The sequence below is a fragment of the Bubalus bubalis genome, chromosome 16 (genome assembly GCF_019923935.1).
Source record: "Bubalus bubalis isolate 160015118507 breed Murrah chromosome 16, NDDB_SH_1, whole genome shotgun sequence".
Classification (NCBI taxonomy): Eukaryota; Metazoa; Chordata; class Mammalia; order Artiodactyla; family Bovidae; genus Bubalus; species Bubalus bubalis.
The window spans coordinates 18,728,813-18,747,624 of NC_059172.1; positions in this window are offsets into that span (position 1 = coordinate 18,728,813).

Consider the following 18,812-nt stretch of genomic DNA (forward strand, 5'->3'; position numbering starts at 1 on the left):
TCTACTCTTGTGGAGCTTATGGGGGGTGGTGCATATTCTGTGGGGTAAATGGAAGTGTTTGTTGCTCAGTTCTGTCCAGCTCTTTGCCAACCCATGGACTGTATACCAACCCACAGACTCCTATGTCAATGGGATTCTTCAGGCAAGAATACTGGAGTGGATAGCCATTCCCTTCTCCACGGATCCTCCTCACCAAGGGATTGAACCTGAGTCTCTTGCATTGCAGACAGATTCTCTACCATCTGAGCCACCAGGGATCCCCATATTATGTGGTATCCAGGGTTTTATTGAGATCCTGTTTGGTAACAAGCATGGGATTTACCACTAAGAATTAGGAGATGTGAGTCAAGGCAATTACCTGGAACAGAGACTTCTAGAGAGGGAAAGGAGCAGTGGAGCAGGGATTGTTAATTAGAATAAGGACTGAGACAGTAGATGTTTGGAAGTCCATCTAGGATGGAAGTCTTAAGATGAGACTGGTCTGGCTCCTCTGTGTGGGTGCTCAGGGAAGAAAGAAACATCAGTTTTGGTAGGAGGGAGCTGTGAGAAGGGATGGGAGACAGGAAACCCATGCTTTCTATGCGCCAAGCACCGATGACATCAAACCTCACCTCAACCTTCTAAGAGATGTTATTAGACCCCTTTCATAGAGGAGAAAATCAAGGCTCATAGAAATTAAGTATTAATTAAATTAAGAAATTTAATTACAGTAAGTTAAAGTGTAATTAAGAAATTTTACCAATAAGTAAATGGTGAAGAGGAATTTTAAAAAATTAATTAGCTTTATTTTTGTTGCCAATAAAGAACCACACAGCCTCTCTGTTTCTGCACAGTGTTCGCTTAGCTGTTTCAGTGTTCTCTGCACACTGTGTACCTCTCATTGTAAATTACTTGGTAGCCAGAACTGTCTGGGCTTATTTACTCAGAACAGAGCACCAGAAAGCTTAATGCTTAGGACTCTATTTTATCAACTCTTAGATACCATCTATTGGAATATGCATCATCATTTCATAAAGCGTGAAGAAAGAAAACATGCTGGGAGTTGTTCAGATTCCCTGATGGAGAGATGTCAAAATATGGGAAAATGTGTATCTTGGGAGTCCCCGTAGAATGAAAAAAAAATTTTTTTATGATGATGTTGATGAAGTGTCAAATTCCAGTTTGCTAATCCACCTCCAGTCTTACCCATGATTTAGGTTTCTTATGTTTTAGCTCAGCTTGTTTTAAAATGTCTTTAGTAAATTCCCTTTGGATAATTCTTTTGCAAGACTTTCATTGTTCAAAATGTGGTACTATTAAGTAGTAGCTCCATAAACATTAATAATGAACTTAGGCTTCCCAGGTGGCTCAGTGGGTAAAGAATCTGCCTGCAATGCAGGAGATGTAGTTCTATCCCTGGGTTGGGAAGATCCCCTAGAGGAGGAAATGGCAACCTACTCTAGTACTGTTGCCTGGAGAATCCCATGGATGGAGGAGCCTGGTGGGCTACAGTCCATGGGGTCGCAAAGGGTAAGACACGAGTGAAGTGACTTAGCATGGCACACAATTTATGTGCTAGACATTGTGCAAAGTGCATTTACATGCACTACCCTTTTTAATTTCGCATAATCTTCTTACAAACAATTAGATTTTTATTATTGCCATTTTCAGACAAGACAGTCCAGGCTCATAGAAGTTTGGTACCTTGTCCAAGGACACACCAGCTAGCAAATGCCAGAGATGAGACTTGAGTCTCTGACTTCAGTGCTTGCTTTTTTAATGGCTGTTTTTCATGTAAGCAAAAAGGTTGGAGGGAGCCTCTCTGGGACCTAATTAACCTTAAAAGCTTCTGCACATCAAAGGAAACTATTAGCAAGGTGAAAAGACAGCCTTCAGAATGGGAGAAGATAATAGCAAATGAAGCAACTGACAAACAACTAATCTCGAGAATATACAAGCAACTCCTACAGCTCAACTCCAGAAAAATAAATGACCCAATCAAAAAATGGGCCAAAGAACTAAATAGACATTTCTCCAAAGAAGACATACAGATGGCTAACAAACACATGAAAAGATGCTCAACATCACTCATTATCAGAGAAATGCAAATCAAAACCACTATGAGGTACCATTTCACACCAGTCAGAATGGCTGCGATCCAAAAGTCTACAAGTAATAAATGCTGGAGAGGGTGTGGAGAAAAGGGAACCCTCTTGCACTGTTGGTGGGAATGCAAACTAGTACAGCCACTATGGAGAACAGTGTGGAGATTCCTTAAAAAACTGGAAATAGAGTTGCCTTATGACCCAGCAATCCCACTGCTGGGCATACACACTGAGGAAACCAGAAGGGAAAGAGACACATGTACCCCAATGTTCATCGCAGCACTGTTTATAATAGCCAGGACATGGAAGCAACCTAGATGTCCATCAGCAGATGAATGGATAAGAAAGCAGTGGTACATATACACAATGGAGTATTATTCAGCCATTAAAAAGAATACATTTGAATCAGTTCTAATGAGGTGGATGAAACTGGAGCCTATTATACAGAGTGAAGTAAGCCAGAAAGAGAAACACCAATACAGTATACTAACACATATATATGGAATTTAGAAAGATGGTAACAATAACCCTGTGTACGAGACAGCAAAAGAGACACTGATGTATAGAACAGTCTTATGGACTCTGTGAGAGAGGGAGAGGGTGGGAAGATTTGGCAGAATGGCATTGAAACATGTAACATATCATGTATGAAACGAGTTGCCAGTCCAGGTTCGATGCACAATACTGGATGCTTGGGGCTGGTGCACTGGGACGACCCAGAGGGATGGAATGGGGAGGGAGGAGGGAGGAGGGTTCAGGATGGGGAACACATGTATGCCTGTGGCAGATTCATTTTGATGTTTGGCAGAACTAATACAATTATGTAAATTTTAAAAATAAAATAAAATAAAAATAAAAAATTCTTGAACCATAACCTGTTGCATCATATAATTAATGCCTGCTTTTCCTCAGTCTTTCTGAGCTTACCCAGTTAGACCTCCAAGAAGTGCTTTTACTTCCCAGTACTCATTTGTTCTTGTTCTCTCAGAAATCATTCTCCAGAATTTTAATCATTCTTGGCTCACTTCTCTGAAAACCTTACCAAAGACATGTGCTGGAACTGGCAGTCAGAAAAGTGCCCTGAAAACTTAAACACACACACACACACACACACACACTTTTACAGTGTATCTGATCTACACAGGAAATTAGAAAACACCACATACTTAACTGGAAAAATACTTGAAATGAAATGAGAAGTGAGGTTTACTGTTATTTAGATTTTGATTAAAAAATGTTTATCCTTTATCTAAGGCTCGGGGACACTGGAAATGAAGAAGCTGGAAGCTTGCTTTATAGAACTTTAATGATCTTCTCTTATTATGTTTTATTACTGTTTCCTAAGCCTGTGGTCAAATACAATAGCTTTATTAAAGCTGTGATTCAGTTAGAAAGGGGAATGAATTTTTCTGCCACAGGAGCACTGGTGAAAGATGAGGGAAGAGGTTAGGGCCATTGGGGGAAAGAAAACTTCACAAGGAAACTGCTTACCCCACCAGTCTATTCTTCCCTCTAGGAGACAGTCTTCCTGAATGCACAGTTTAGCAGCCTGGGGGTACTTAGCTTCTAGTCCATTGGAGGAAGGGAAACAAATCAAAACAGAAAGGAGGCTGGAGTTACTGTTTGGACAGGAGATAAGGCTGCTTGTGTTCTGTGTAAAGTTCTGACCAATGCTTCATGGACTGTCATCAACACTCTCATATTTAACATTCACTATGGTCCAGGCACTCCACTATGTTCGTGTCTTTGTTAAATCATCTAATCCCTTCAAACCTAGACAGTATATTAAAAATCAGAGCTGTCACTTTACCGACAAAGGTCCGTGTGGTTAAAGCTATGGTTTTTCCAGTAGTCATGTATGGATGTGAGAGTTGGACCATAAAGGAGACTGAGTGCTGAAAAATTGATGCTTTTGAATTGGGATGATGGAGAAGACTCTTGAGAGTCCCTTGGAAAGCAAGGAGATCAAACAAGTCAATCCTAAAGGAAATCAGTCCAGAATATTCATTGGAAGGACTGATGCTGATGCTGAAACTCCAATACTTTGGCCACGTAATACGAAGAGTCGACCCTTTGGAAAAGACCCTGATACTGAGAAAGACTGAGGGCAGGAGGAGAAGAGGGTGACAGAGGATGAGGTGGTTGGACGGCATCATGGACTCAATGGACATGAGTTTGAGCAAACTCTGGGAGATAGTGAAGGATAGTGAAACCTGGCGTGTTGCGGTCCATGGCGTCACAAAGACCTGGACACGACTTAGGGACTAAACAACAACTAATCTACTCAACAGCCTCATAAGGTGGATACTATTATCATTTGCATTTTATAAGGGAGAAAAGAGGCCAAGAGAGTAACTTACCTAAGTTCACATGATAAGGGGTGTAGCCCGACCTGATCAGATATTTTAACTCAAGTCCAGACATGTACTAGGCTGTGATATAACAGGACAGTGTTAAATACCCACCTGCTTTTGCCAGGAGCCATGCACCCTGGCTAAGCATGGCCGAGAGGAGCTACCCCACTTCCGAGGTCAGGGGCAGAAGCCGGGAGGACCCCATGCCCGAAGGGCGGTGGCCAAGAGCAGTTACCCCACGTCGGAGGTCGGGGCGGGGGGGGGGGGGGGCGGCCGAGAGGAGATACCCAGCGTCCGAGGTCAGGGGTGGCCACGAGAGGAGATACCCCACACCCTTAAGCCCGAGGACAGGGACGGCGGGCGGGAGGAGCTACCCCATCCCCCTAAGCCGAGGCCAGGGGTGGTGGCCGGGAGGACCAACCCCACGCTGTGGCTGCGCGGGCACAGGAGGACCTAGAGGAGCTATCCCACGTTGAAGGTCAGGAGGGGTGGCGGTGAGGAGATACCCCTCGTCCAAGGTAAGGAGCATTGGCTGCGCCTTGCTGGAGCAGCAGTGAAGAGATACCCCACGCCAAAGGTAAGAGAAACCCAAGTAAGATGGTAGGTGTTGCAAGAAGGCATCAGAGGGCAGACACACTGAAACCATACTCACAGAAAACTAGTCAATCTAATCACACTAGGACCACAGCCTTGTCTAACTCAATGAAACTAAGCCATGCCCGTGGGGCAACCCAAGATGGGCGGGTCATGGTGGAGAGATCTGACAGAATGTTGTCCACTGGAGAGGGGAATGGCAAACCACTTCAGTATTCTTGCCTTGAGAACCCCATGAACAGTATGAAAAAGCAAAATGATAGGATACTGAAAGAGAAACTCCCCAGGTCGGTAGGTGCCAAATATGCTACTAGAGATCAGTGGAGAAATAACTCCAGAAAGAACGAAGGGATGGAGCCAAAGCAAAAACAATACCCAGCTCTGGATGTGACTGGTGATAGAAGCAAGGTCCGATGCTGTAAAGAGCAATATTGCATAGGAACCTGGAATGTCAGGTCCATGAATCAAGGCAAATTGGAAGTGGCCAAACAAGAGATGGCAAGAGTGAATGTCGACATTCTAGGAATCAGCGAACTGAAATGGACTGGAATGGGTGAATTTAACTCAGATGACCATTATATCTACTACTGTGGGCAGGAATCCCTCAGAAGAAATGGAGTAGCCATCATGGTCAACAAAAGAGTCCGAAATGCAGTACTTGGATGCAATCTCAAAAACGACAGAATGATCTCTGTTCGTTTCCAAGGCAAACCATTCAATATCACAGTAATCCAAGTCTATGCCCCAACCAGTAACGCTGAAGAAGCTGAAGTTGAATGGTTCTATGAAGACCTACAAGACCTTTTAGAACTAACACCCAAAAGAGATGTCCTTTTCATTATAGGGGACTGGAATGCAAAAGAAGGAAGTCAAGAAACACCTGAAGTAACAGGCAAATTTGGCCTTGGAATACAGAATGAAGCAGGGAGAAGACTAATAGAGTTTTGCCAAGAAAATACACTGGTCATAACAAACACCCTCTTCCAACAACACTAGAGAAGACTCTACACATGGACATCACCAGATGGTCAACACCGAAATCAGATTGATTATATTCTTTGCAGCCAAAGATGGAGAAGCTCTATACAGTCAGCAAAAAAAAGACCAGGAGCTGACTGTGGCTCAGACCATGAAGTCCTTATTGCCAAATTCAGACTTAAATAGAAGAAAGTAGGGAAAACCACTAGACCATTCAGGTATGACCTAAATCAAATCCCTTATGATTATACAGTGGAAGTGAGAAATAGATTTAAGGGCCTAGATCTGATAGACAGAGTGCCTGATGAGCTATGGAATGAGGTTCCTGACATTGTATAGGAGACAGGGTTCAAGACCATCCCCATGGAAAAGAAATGCAAAAAAGCAAAATGGCTGTCTGGGGAGGCCTTACAAATAGCTGTGAAAAGAAGAGAGGCGAAAAGCAAAGGAGAAAAGGAAAGACATAAACGTCTGAATGCAGAGTTACAAAGAATAGCAAGACGAGATAAGAGAGCCTTCTTCAGCGATCAATGCAAAGAAATAGAGGAAAACAACAGAATGGGAAAGACTAGAGATCTCTTCAAGAAAATTAGAGATACCAAAGGAACATTTCATGCAAAGATGAGCTCGATAAAGGACAGAAATGGTATGGACCTAACAGAAGCAGAAGATATTAAGAAGAGGTGGCAAGAATACACAGAAGAACTGTACAAAAAAGATCTTCACGACCCAGATAATCACGATGGTGTGATCACTCAACTAGAGCCAGACATCCTGGAATGTGAAGTGAAGTGGGCCTTAGAAAGCATCACTATGAACAAAGCTAGTGGAGGTGATGGAATTCCAGTTGAGCTATTCCAAATCCTGAAAGATGATGCTGTGAAAGTGCTGTACTCAATATCCCAGCAAATTTGGAAAACTCAGCAGTGGCCACAGGACTGAAAAAGGTCAGTTTTCATTCCAATCCCAAAGAAAGGCAATGCCAAAGAATGCTCAAACTACCGCACAATTGCACTTATCTCACACACTAGTAAAGTAATGCTCAAAATTCTCCAAGCCAGGCTTCAGCAATATGTGAACCGTGAACTTCCTGATGTGCAAGCTGGCTTTAGAAAAGGCAGAGGAACCAGAGATCAAACTGCCAACATCCGCTGGATCATGGAAAAAGCAAGAGAGTTCCAGAAAAACATCTATTTCTGCTTTATTGACTATGTCAAAGCCTTTGACTGTGTGGATCACAATAAACTGTGGAAAATTCTGAAAGAGAAGGGAATACCAGACCACCTGATCTGCCTCTTGAGAAATTTGTATGCAGGTCAGGAAGCAACAGTTAGAACTGGACATGGAACAACAGACTGGTTCCAAATAGGAAAAAGTGTACCTCAAAGCTGTATATTGTCACCCTGTTTATTTAACTTCTATGCAGAGTACATCATGAGAAACGCTGGACTGGAAGAAACACAAGCTGGAATCAAGATTGCCAGGAGAAATATCAATCACCTCAGATATGCAGATGACACCACCCTTATGGCAGAAAGTGAAGAGGAACTCAGAAGCCTCTTGAAGAAGGTGAAAGTGGAGAGGGAAAAAGTTGGCTTAAAGCTCAACATTCAGAAAACGAAGATCATGGCATCCGGTCCCATCACTTCATGGGAAATCGATGGGGAAACAGTGTAAACAGTGTCAGACTTTATTTTTCTGGGCTCCAAAATCACTTCAGGTGGTGACTGCAGCCATGAAATTAAAAGACGCTTACTCCTTGGAAGAAAAGTTATGACCAACCTAGATGGCATATTCAAAAGCAGAGACATTACTTTGCCAACAAAGGTCCGTCTAGTCAAGGCTATGACTTTTTCTGTGGTCATGTATGGATGTGAGAGTTGGACTGTGAAGAAGGCTGAGTGCCGAAGAATTGAGGCTTTTGAACTGGGGTGTTGGAGAAGACTCTTGAGAGTCCCTTGGACTGCAAGGAGATCCAACCAGTCCATTCTGAAGGAGATCAGCCCTGGGATTTCTTTGGAAGGACTGATGCTAAAGCTGAAACTCCAGTACTTTGGCCACCTCATGTGAAGAGTTGACTCATTGGAAAAGACTCTGATGCTGAGGGGGATTGGGGGCAAGAGGAGAAGGGGACGACAGAGGATGAGATGGCTGGATGGCATCACTGACTCAATGGACGCGAGTCTGAGTGAATTCCGGGAGTTGGTGATGGACAGGGAGGCCTGGCGTGCTGCGATTCATGGGGTCGCAAAGAGTCGGACACGACTGAGCGACTGATCTGATCTGATCTGATGCACCCTGGAGGCTAGTTAGGCATAGGGGTGGGGGAGCCTCTCATAGGACCAATAACCTCAACACAGACTGAGAAAAGAGGGATTTGGAAGGAAATTGTGATGGGGCCTCCTAACTGATTCCCCCATAGCTCCCTTTAAAGGGAGAGAAATAGAGCAATTTCAAAGAGTTGGCGGAGGTTAGAGGTCAAGACTAAGCCACCGTAGCTGAGCAATGGAGAAATGCAAGCCTGTCATTGCCGAAGTGACAAAATAGAATATCAGGGCACATTGAAAACAACCTCCTATAATTATTACGGAAATCAACTGTTGCTATATCTGAGACATTTTTGCCAGCCATGTGAGGGACATATGACATTATGAACAATTACTGATAAAAGAGAGGATGAGGAATTGAGACTTGGGGGCGACTGTATGACCTTGGCCAGGTTATTTAACCTCTCTAAGCTCCAGTCCACTCGTTTGTAAAAGGGAGATATTAATAGCCTCTACCTCTTAGCATTCTTGCAAGAATTAAGAGATGATAATGTAGGCAAATCACTTGGCACCACGCACAGTGCACAGAAAGTGCCGAAAACATGTGAATTCTCCCTTGTGCTCTCCTGTCAGTTCCACCTGCTATAAAACTGAGGCCCATCTATCTTGAGGGAGATGCATCATTTACCCATGAAGAGGGGAATTTGAATACCAACAAATATATGTTGAGTGTCCTTCCGGTCCCAGAGTGGGTGCTGGGTGCTAGAGATACCATAGTGCTCCCTTTGGGCCTGGTTTTTGCAAAAAAATCAGGAAGCAGTTTCTTTCTTTTTTTGGTTGTGCTACACATCATGTGGGATATTAGTTCCCTAATTGAACTCATTCCCCCAGCAGTGGAAGCACAGAGTCTTAACCACTGGATGGTCAGGGAAGTCCCAGAGAAGTATTTGATTCCCAGAATATATTAGGGCTCCTGCCACATACTCCCAGAACATCCTCTACTGCCTCCATTTTTGCTTATTTTATTTGCAATCCTACTTCCCACCATTCTGTCAAGCCTCCCCGAGAAAGGGACAATTCCTGCCTGAAGGAGGAATGTTAGTTGATTAGGGGGAGGCAATTAGAGGTCCCCAGGCAAGCGGAAGAGCTGGGGTGACATCTCAGAGCCAGTGTAGAAGGAGGGACTCCAAGAGCTGACAGCCAGCAGGGTCCAGTTTGGTTGGAACTCAGAGAGCATAGAATGGTAGATGTTAGGTGAGGTCAGAGCCAGAGGTGGGATTACAGAGTTTTTATAGTCCTGTTGTGGAAGCCAGCTCCTCAGGTGAGGCCCAGAGATAAGCAGCAGCCTTCCCTGATAGCTCAGTTGGTAAAGAATCTGCCTGCAATGCAGCAGATCCAGGTTTGATTCCTGGGTTGGGAAGATCCCTTGGAGAAGGGATAGGCTACCCACTCCAGTATTCTTGGGCTTCCCTTGAGGCTCAGCTGGTAAAGAATCCACCTGCAATGTGGGAGACCTGGATTCGATCCCTGGGTTGGGAAGATCCCCTGGAGATGGGAAAGGCTACCCACTCCAGTATCCTGGCCTGGAGAATTCCATGGACTGAACAGTCTATGGGGTCACAAAGAGTTGGACACGACTGAGCAACTTTCACTTTCACTTTCATCGCACTGCTAAAAGTCTAAACAGTAGACCCCAGTGGTAGAATTCTCCATGTGTGCATATGTATGTGCGTGTTTGTATAATTCTACCCTGTCAGGGTTCAGTCAGGGAAAACAAAGGCTGCTCAATATATTCCAAGATTCAAGAGTTCTAATATAAGAAATCAGAGTTTCACAAAACTGAGGTGAAGGGAGAAGGGATAGGGGAGCAAAGGTCAGAGAAACAACAGATGAGATTCCAGACATATCACTCCCAAAATATGGCAGCTTGGCGTATTGAAAATCTAAACTGAAGGAATTTGGGAAAACAGCAAAGAAGGAGAGGCATCTGACTTCCCCCACTCTTCTTCCTGGAAACAGATCCTAAAACTCCAGGTGGAAGCTACCTTCCCTGTACCAGGAGGTCTTATCTGCAAGGATGGGGAGTTGAGGGGCCGAGAAATCCTTACAAGCAAACCCTGATAAACTCACCTTATCTTCCTAGTTACTTCATCACCATTTACCACCCCTATCCCAAACCCCTCTGCCTTATCAATTCTTCACCAGTGTATTATTTCTTTGTCTAAAAGATATAAAAGCTTTCTGCTCTTGTCACTACTTCAAGGCTCATTCTTTCATGAAGGCTCCACGTCCATGTAAAAATTCAATACGCTTTGTGTGCTTTTCTCCTGAGGATCTGTCTTTGTCAATTTAATTTTCACCCAGCCAGGGACCCTAAGAGGGTTCAGAAAAACCTTTTCCTCCTCTACACAGTCTCTGACCATCTGGTCCTGCTGCCTCAGAGCAGGGGATGTTCAAAGGTCTGCCCGCAGATACCAGTCTATCCACGATCTCGGGGGGAAAAAATGACTTCTCTTCTGCCCTCCTAATACCTCCTTAAGGGCTTTTCCCTGGCCTTCCTGAACCTGAAACCAAGCAGGAAAGGGGGTCTGGCTTCTCCTCTCTGAGGTGCAGAAAGCATCAGCAAAACATCTCATTGTAAGAGAGATGTACTGCGCTTGAACAAATCTAAGATTTACGCACCACTGAAAAAGGAAAATAGCTGCCAATTACAAGGACCCAGTGCTGTCTTGTCATCAACAGTTTGGCACAGCCCGTTTCAAAGAGGTAAAAATGTGCTTGTGTGTTTGGGGCTGGGAAGTATCCTTTACAATTGATTTTTTAAAAATGATTTAAGGAAAAGGTAATAACCACTGACTATTGTGGACTCTTAATTTCCTACTGTGAGCCTTAGGGACACTGAGGCAGCGCTACAGCCGTCTCACCAACAGGACTGAAGATGCTCTCTGGGTGGCAGCAGAAAGGGTCGCCTGGCTCCTGCCATGTGCTGATCTCCTGGATCTGCCTCTCAGTCTCCCTCAGAGTGACTGTGAGGAAACCACAGATGCCAACGGACCCAGACAGCTAACTGCCCTTGCTTGCTTCAAGGCCAAACTGAAGAGTTTTTTAAAAAACTTTTTACTTTTTGTGAAATACATCACACAAACAAAAGTAGGCAAAAACACTACCCAGTCATAAAATGGACAGCTGCTAGCATCCCCAGAATCCCCTTGCATTCCATGCCAGTCTAGACTTTCCTATTTCCCTAAGTTGTTAGTCACTCACTCAGTTGTGTCCCACTCTTTCCAGACCCTTGGACTGCAGCCCACCAGGCTCCTCTGTCCATGTAATTCTCCAGGCAAGAATACCAGAGTGGGTTGCCATGCCCTTCTCCAGAGCATCTTCCCAATCCAGGGACTGAACCCCCATCTCCTGCATTGCAGGCAGATTCTTTACCATCTGAGCCACCAAGGAAGCCTTTTCTCCCTAAAAGAAAGTCGAAAGTGAAAGTTGCTCAGTCCTGTCCAATTCTTTGCGACCCAATGGACTAAACAGTTCATGGACTTCTTTAGACCAGAATAGTGGGGTGGGTAGCTGTTCCCTTCTCCAGGGGATCTTCCCAACCCAGGGATCAAACTCAGGTCTCCTGCCTTGCAGGCAGATTCTTTACCAGCTGAACCACCAGGGAAGCCCAAGAATACTGGAGTAGGTAGCCTATCCTTTCTCCAGTGGATCTTCCAACCCAAGGAATCAAACTGGGGTCTCCTGCATTGCAGGCAGATTCTTTCCCAGCTGAGCTACCAGGGAAGTCCTTTTCTGCCTAAAGACAGCCACTATTCTGACTAGTGGCTATTATTCATCTATCTATATTCATCTATTATGAAGTTGTATATAAACAGAATCACACACAGTACATCCTCTTTTGGGTCTCGCTCCTCTCCCCCAACATCACTTGTGAGATGCATCTGTTGTGTGTAGCTATGGTCCAGTCATCCTCATTGCTTTTTAGTGTTCCATTTTCTGGTATTTGGGTGTTGGAATATAACATTGAGCACTGGGCAATTTCCATTTGGGGACTATTGTGAATCGTGCTGTTGTCCTATTTCCAACAGTCAGGACATGGAAACAACCTAAATGTTCATCAGCAGAGGAATGGGTAAAGAAGATGTGGTGCATGCATACAATGGAATGTTACTTAGCCAGAAAAAGGAACAAAATTGGGTCATTTGTAGAGATGTGGATGGACCTAGAGACTGCCACATAAAGTAAAGTAAGGCGGAAAGAGAAAAACAGATATCATATATTAACGCATGTATGTGGAATCTGAAAAAAATGGTTTAGATGATCATGTTTGCAAAGCAGAAATAGAAACACAGATGTAGAGAACGAATGTATGGATACCATGCAGGAAAGGGGGTGGTGAGGTGAACTGGAAGATTGGGATTGACATATATATACTACTGATACTATGCATAAAATAGATAATTAATGAGAACTTACTGTAAGGCACAGGGAACTCTACTCAGTGCTCTGTGGTGCCCTCAGTGGGAAACCCATAAAGGAGGGGATGTATGTATATGTACAGTTGATTCACTTTGCTGTACAGTAGAAACTTTCACAAAATTGTAAAACAACCTTGCGTGTGTGCTAAGTCGCTTCAGTTGTGTCCAACTCTGTGCGAGCCTATGAACTGTAGCCCACCAGGCTCCTCTGCCCATGGGATTCTCCAGGCAAGAATACTGGCATGGGTTACTGTGCCCTCCTCCAGGAATCTTCCTAAACCAGGGATCAAACCTGTGCCTCCTGCAACTCCTGCATTGCAGGCAGATTCTTTACCGCTGAGTCACTGGGGGAGCAACTGTACTCCAATTTTAAAAATATAGCATTACCGTCAACATGCTAGTGAGAGCCTTTTGTGAAGCTGTGTGTGCATTTCTCTTGGGTATGTACCTAGGTGTGGAATTCAAGGAGAATCCGGCTTCAGTAGAGTGGGCCCAGCTTTAAGTGTTGTGTGCAACTGAAGCTTCTTTGATTTCATCCCTCAAAGCTCACAACAGCCCTGTTTGAGAACTTTTTCAGAGAAGCTTCCAGCCAAGGACTTGAACCTTGGAAGCATTCTATAGAGAAGAAAGTGACTTTCTTGACAGCAGATGAGAAAAAGATAGAACAGGCACATTCTCTGCAGGCAAAAGAAAGAGTTTGGTGCTGGTGAATATACGAGTGCGCAGCTGCACCTGGAGAACTTTCTACAGGAAGCGTCTTTGGGGAGGGTCAGTTCTTCCTTTGCCTTAATTCAGCGCCTTGTTACCTGGGCAGATCCAAGTTACCAGCTTCAGGAACCTCTATATGCCTTGTTGGATTTTGCATCCATGGCAACGCATGCTTTACATACCATTTTATTTCAGACAACGGGAAATTAAACACTTGTGAAGCAATGTCAGGTGGCAGGTTGGAGTGTGGGGGAGGGGGGAAGACTGTGTCTCCAAGTGGCAACTTGTCAGACAGAATGCCTAATGCAATGCACTTAAAGAAAGGCGTGCATAGAAAGACTCCTTGCTTTGTGTCATGCATACGAAATGCCTCTCACTGCCCAGTTCCCTCAGCCTTCCCTGCCCTTGCATGCTGATTGCATTACAGAATGTAAACTGTGTACATACACACACACACACACACACACACACAAACACACACACACTGTCAAACATCAATTCTTGGATGAAACAGAAAAATTAGAAAAAGATAAGTCACTGATCTTCAGAACATAGGACCTTTTGGTGGCTTACTGGCGGGGCAGTACAATGGGTACTCACTAAATATTTGGCTAATAAATAAATGAATGAATGCAGCCAGGAGCTCTTCAAAAGAAGGGTACACTGGTGGTCACGTTTCACTTTGTGTACTAGTTTCTCTATTATGACTCTTAATGACTTAAATCTGTGATTATCTTTATGCCCTAATAAAAGCGCTTTTGAACAATTAGGGATTGTTGCTCTGAAGTTGTATTTTAAATTAATTAGGCAGTGTATTTAACAGTTTCCACTGTCTGTCAACGCCAACCCAGGAGAGTGACAGGTGGGGAGGGGCAGTCCTGTTTACAGTGAGGAGGCGGCTTATCTCTTTGTTTTCTTTCTTTCTTTTGACTTTTTGTTCCCCCCACCCCCAACAACATCAAAAGAGAAGGGTGGAACTGACTGGACAAGAAATCACTTTTGACAGTGAACATCATGTTGAAAGAGAGCTTCAGGTGCGTAAGTTTACTGGCTCAACAGACAGGAAGCCTTTCTCCTCCCTCCGCACCATGTGAATCAGGAGTAGGAGGTCTCAAAGGCAATGTTGCATATGGGGGCAGGTTTTTGTTTTTCTAAACATACACACACCCACAAGTGTGTGAATGCCTAATATTTAGAAAGTCAAGCCTGGCAGGTGGAAATGAGCCTTTTTGACAAATCTCTATGTATTGTGTTATTTCACCGTCAGAGGCTCAAATGCTAACTAGCTTTGTGAATAATTTGTGGATGGGAATGTGATCATTTTTCTAAGTCAGCCGGTGGGTTCAGTTCATTGCACACCCCACCTAAAAATAAATTCTCTGGCTGACTGTGAACATACCGATACTTGCTGCAAGTGAAGCAAACTTATGGGGACCATTAAAGTGCCAGGGCATTGGAAAATAACAGTGGACTGAATGCTGATTTGCATTTATGTCATAAAATAACTTGTCACCTTCAATTTATCACAGTAATTGGTACCAGAGGAGACTGTATGATGCTTATACTTGGTTCAAAGCCACCTTTCCTCACCTCCCAGTCCCTGCCTCTCCCTCTCCTGAAATAGTCACGGGGCACTTCTGAAGATAAATGGTCTTATTCCTTTTCCTATATCATTGGAATTTGGGAAAGGAGAGGCATCAATGTATTCAAAGAAATTAAACTTCAAAATAATCGAATGCAGTATGTGCTGTTATTATCCCCATATTGCAGATGAAGAAACTGAGGATGAAGAAACTTTTGCACAGAGAAGCAAAATAATTTTCCCAAGGTCAAGGTCTTACAACCAGTGAGTGGGAAAGCCAGGATTTGTGCAGTGACAGTGGGACCCCAGAGCCTATTATCTTAATCACTGTGCTATGCTATCTGGTTTAGACTATATGTTTCTAATATTAATATTTTGGGGGCATAAAGACCTGGAAAAAGTATTTTCAAAACTATAAGAGAATGAGATACTGAGAATGACAAAACATACTGAGAATGACATGTCATAACCATTTCAAACCAAGAGAGAGAACTGGTCAGGCATGAGCAAGTTATTCCAACTGGGCTTAGAAAAATAACCAGTGGTTTGTAGTTATTACCAGTGCAGTTCAGGCATGACTCTCTTGATTACAGGGGAATGCTTTGAATCCTGTGAAACTATTTCCTCAAGCCAACCAAAGCCACACGTGACAGATGGTTGTATCTTTATTAGGGACATTCTTCAGGTTCCTCCCCACCTAGCTATTATCAGAGTACCCGTATATTTCGGTTCTATGAATTATAAGTTAGACTTGTCCCATTGATGATTTTTAAAGTATTTCTTAGTTTGAGTCGCCCATGTTTCAGAGAGCAGGTGAGTTCAGCTTCATCTGGCTGGCATATGAGCACCCTGAAAGAGCAGGATTTTTTTTTCAGGCATTTTGGAGTATGTAAATTGTGCTGCATTTGATGACAGGGAGATCAAGGTTTAAACCCTCCATCACTATAGTGGAACCGGGGCAACTGAGTTTACCCCTCTGAACTTCAATTTCTTTCTCTGTCAAAAGAAGTTAATGATGCTTCCTTGAAGAAGACAGGAAGGCAAGTGTGCACATTTAGCTGATATTTGTACGACACTTTATGGATTATGGAAATGAATTCCAAGCTCTGTGTGTGCTTTAATTATGAGTGTGTTTCTTTAAAAGTATGTGGTAAAATCGACACAACATAAAATTTACCATGTTAACCATATTAAATGTATACTACAGAGGCATTAAGTACATTTACATTGTTGTGCAATAAATACATAAATGTTTTCATCTTTTTTATCGTTCCCAACTGAAACTCCTTTACCCATGAAACAAAAACTCCCCATTTCTCTATTCTTCCAGCCCTCGGAAACCACCATTCGACTTTCTGCCTCCGTGAATTTGATTATTTTAGGTACCTCATAGAAGAAGAATCACAAATAATTGCATTTTTGTGTCTGGCTTCTCTCACAGACTTAGCATAATGTCTTCAAGCTTCATCCATGTTGCAGCATGTGTCAGAACTTCCTGCCTTTTTAAGGCTAAAAAATATTCTGTTGTATGTATATGTCACATTTAGTTTATCCAGTCATCCGTCAATAGGTGTACAAATATCTAAGACCCTGCTTCTAATTTGGGGATTTGGGCTTCCCCGGTGGTGCTAGTGGTAAAAAACTTGCCTGCCTATGCAGGAGACCTAAGAGGCACAGGTTTGATCCCTGGGTCGGGGAGATCCCCGGGAGGAAGGCATGGCCACCCACTCCAGTATTCTTGCCTGGAGAGTTCCATGACCAGAGGAGCCTGTCTGTAGCGTCTCACAGAGTTGGACACGACTGAAGGGACTTAGCACATGTACCCAGAAGTGCGATTGCTGGGTCACATGGTAATTTCATGTTTAATTTTTTGAGGTTGGGTGTCCTTTGTATTTATTATTTGGAGCAGAAGAGGTGTTGAGAGGTAGCCTCGGGGGAGTTCTCAGGTGCTCCAGCATGACTGTCACACCATCAGTCCCTAAATTAGTTCAAGGACCCACAAAGCAACTCCATAAAACCAAGGGCAGGCTGCTGGGTCATTTAGGCTCTCTGCTGCCTGCCTGTCCCCACCATTCCCTCTCTTCCCCGGGCCCCCACTTACAGGTGACAGGTTACCAGAGCAGGAGAGAGAGTAATCCGAAAGACATTAGTATGCAAACCAGAACGGGGAACAATATGGTTTAAAACTGTTTCCCTACTGTTTTGCTATGGGTGCATGTGACACAGATCCCACCCCCACACCGCCCCCTCCTCCCTCTGCTGGAAGAGCTTAGGCAAGCGCACTGGGGTGTGTTAACCCTTCCCGTGCCAGCATCAATGACTTCCTCAAAGCAGAGCACGTTTCAGCAGCTGTGCCTCGGAGCAATGAGCTAGCTGTGGAGCTGCCAGTCACTCGATGACTTCAATTGTTCCGTAACTGACAGACACTGAAAAGTCTCATTATCACCCATAACGGGAGCACCTCATCCATACCCCACCTGTCACGGCAGTCAGGTTGGCCCTTCCATGTGTCCTGAAAAGCCAGCTCTGGCATCACACACAAGGAAAATCCTGCTCTCTGGCCATGCCCCGCCCCCTCCAGTCCAGTCCAGTCCCCAAAGGCAGGTTCCAAGAGAAGATCAGAAGTTGCCAAAACCAAACGCATTATTCTTTTGATGTGGCTTTTTAACCTGTTACTGATCTTAGCAGAGCGATGAGCTTTTCAGAGGGAAAAACTTAGTATAAAAGGGCTGCTGGGCAGCCCTGGCAGAGCTGCCTTCCTAAGTCACCCAGACGGGGCTTTCTAGGAAAAATCACTTCTTGCTGCATTGTCAGGGGAGCTGCTCAATGGAAGAAGTCACTGGAATGGTGTGACAATCATAGGCTTTGGCAGCAGTGGACTGGGGGTTGCATTTGGATGAATCATGTCACATGGAAAAAGTTACCTCACCTCCCTGTGCCTGTTTTCTCATCAATGAATTGAAGAGAATTTTTTTTTAAATCCTCTTTGCTTTGGCCCCTTATTAGTGATATGGGCTTTGGTAGATCAGCTTTAATTGACCTTTAAGTTTCCTTATATGCAAAGTGGGTAGAATAACTCCTGTCTCCAAAACAGTATTGTGAAGATGAGATAGAATGCAGCATAAGTAAACGGTCTGTGGTAGGTCCTCATAACTGTTAGCTATAACTGTTAATGGGCTTTCCTGGTACCTCAGCAGGTAAAGACTCCACCTGCAATGCAGGAGGCCCCAGTTTGATTCCTGGGTCAGAAAGATCCCCTAGAGAAGGGATAGGCTATTCAGTCTAGTATTCTTGGGTTTCCCTGGTGGCTCAGTCTGTAAAGAATCTGCTTGCAATGCAGGAGACCTGGGTTTGATCCCTGGGCTGGGAAACCTGGGTTGGATCCCTGGGTTGGAAAGATTCCCTGGAGGAGGGCATGGCAACCCACTCCAGTATTCTTGCCTGGAGAATCCCCTGAGGAACCTGGCGGCCTCAGTCCATGGGGTCGCAAAGTGTCAGACACGACTGAATGACTAAGCACAGAACAGCGTAACTATTAATATTTCAAGATGCCTTCCATCTTTTTGATGGGTTGTTTTTGTTCAGTTGCTAAGTCATGTCTGTCTCTGTGCAACACCATGGACTGTAGCACTCCAGGCTCCCCTTTTCTTTACCACCTTCTGTAGCTTACTCAATCTCATGTCCACCGAGTCAGTGATGACATTCAACCATCTCATTCTCTGTTGCCTGCTTCTCCTCCTGCCTTCAGTCTTTCCCAGCATCAG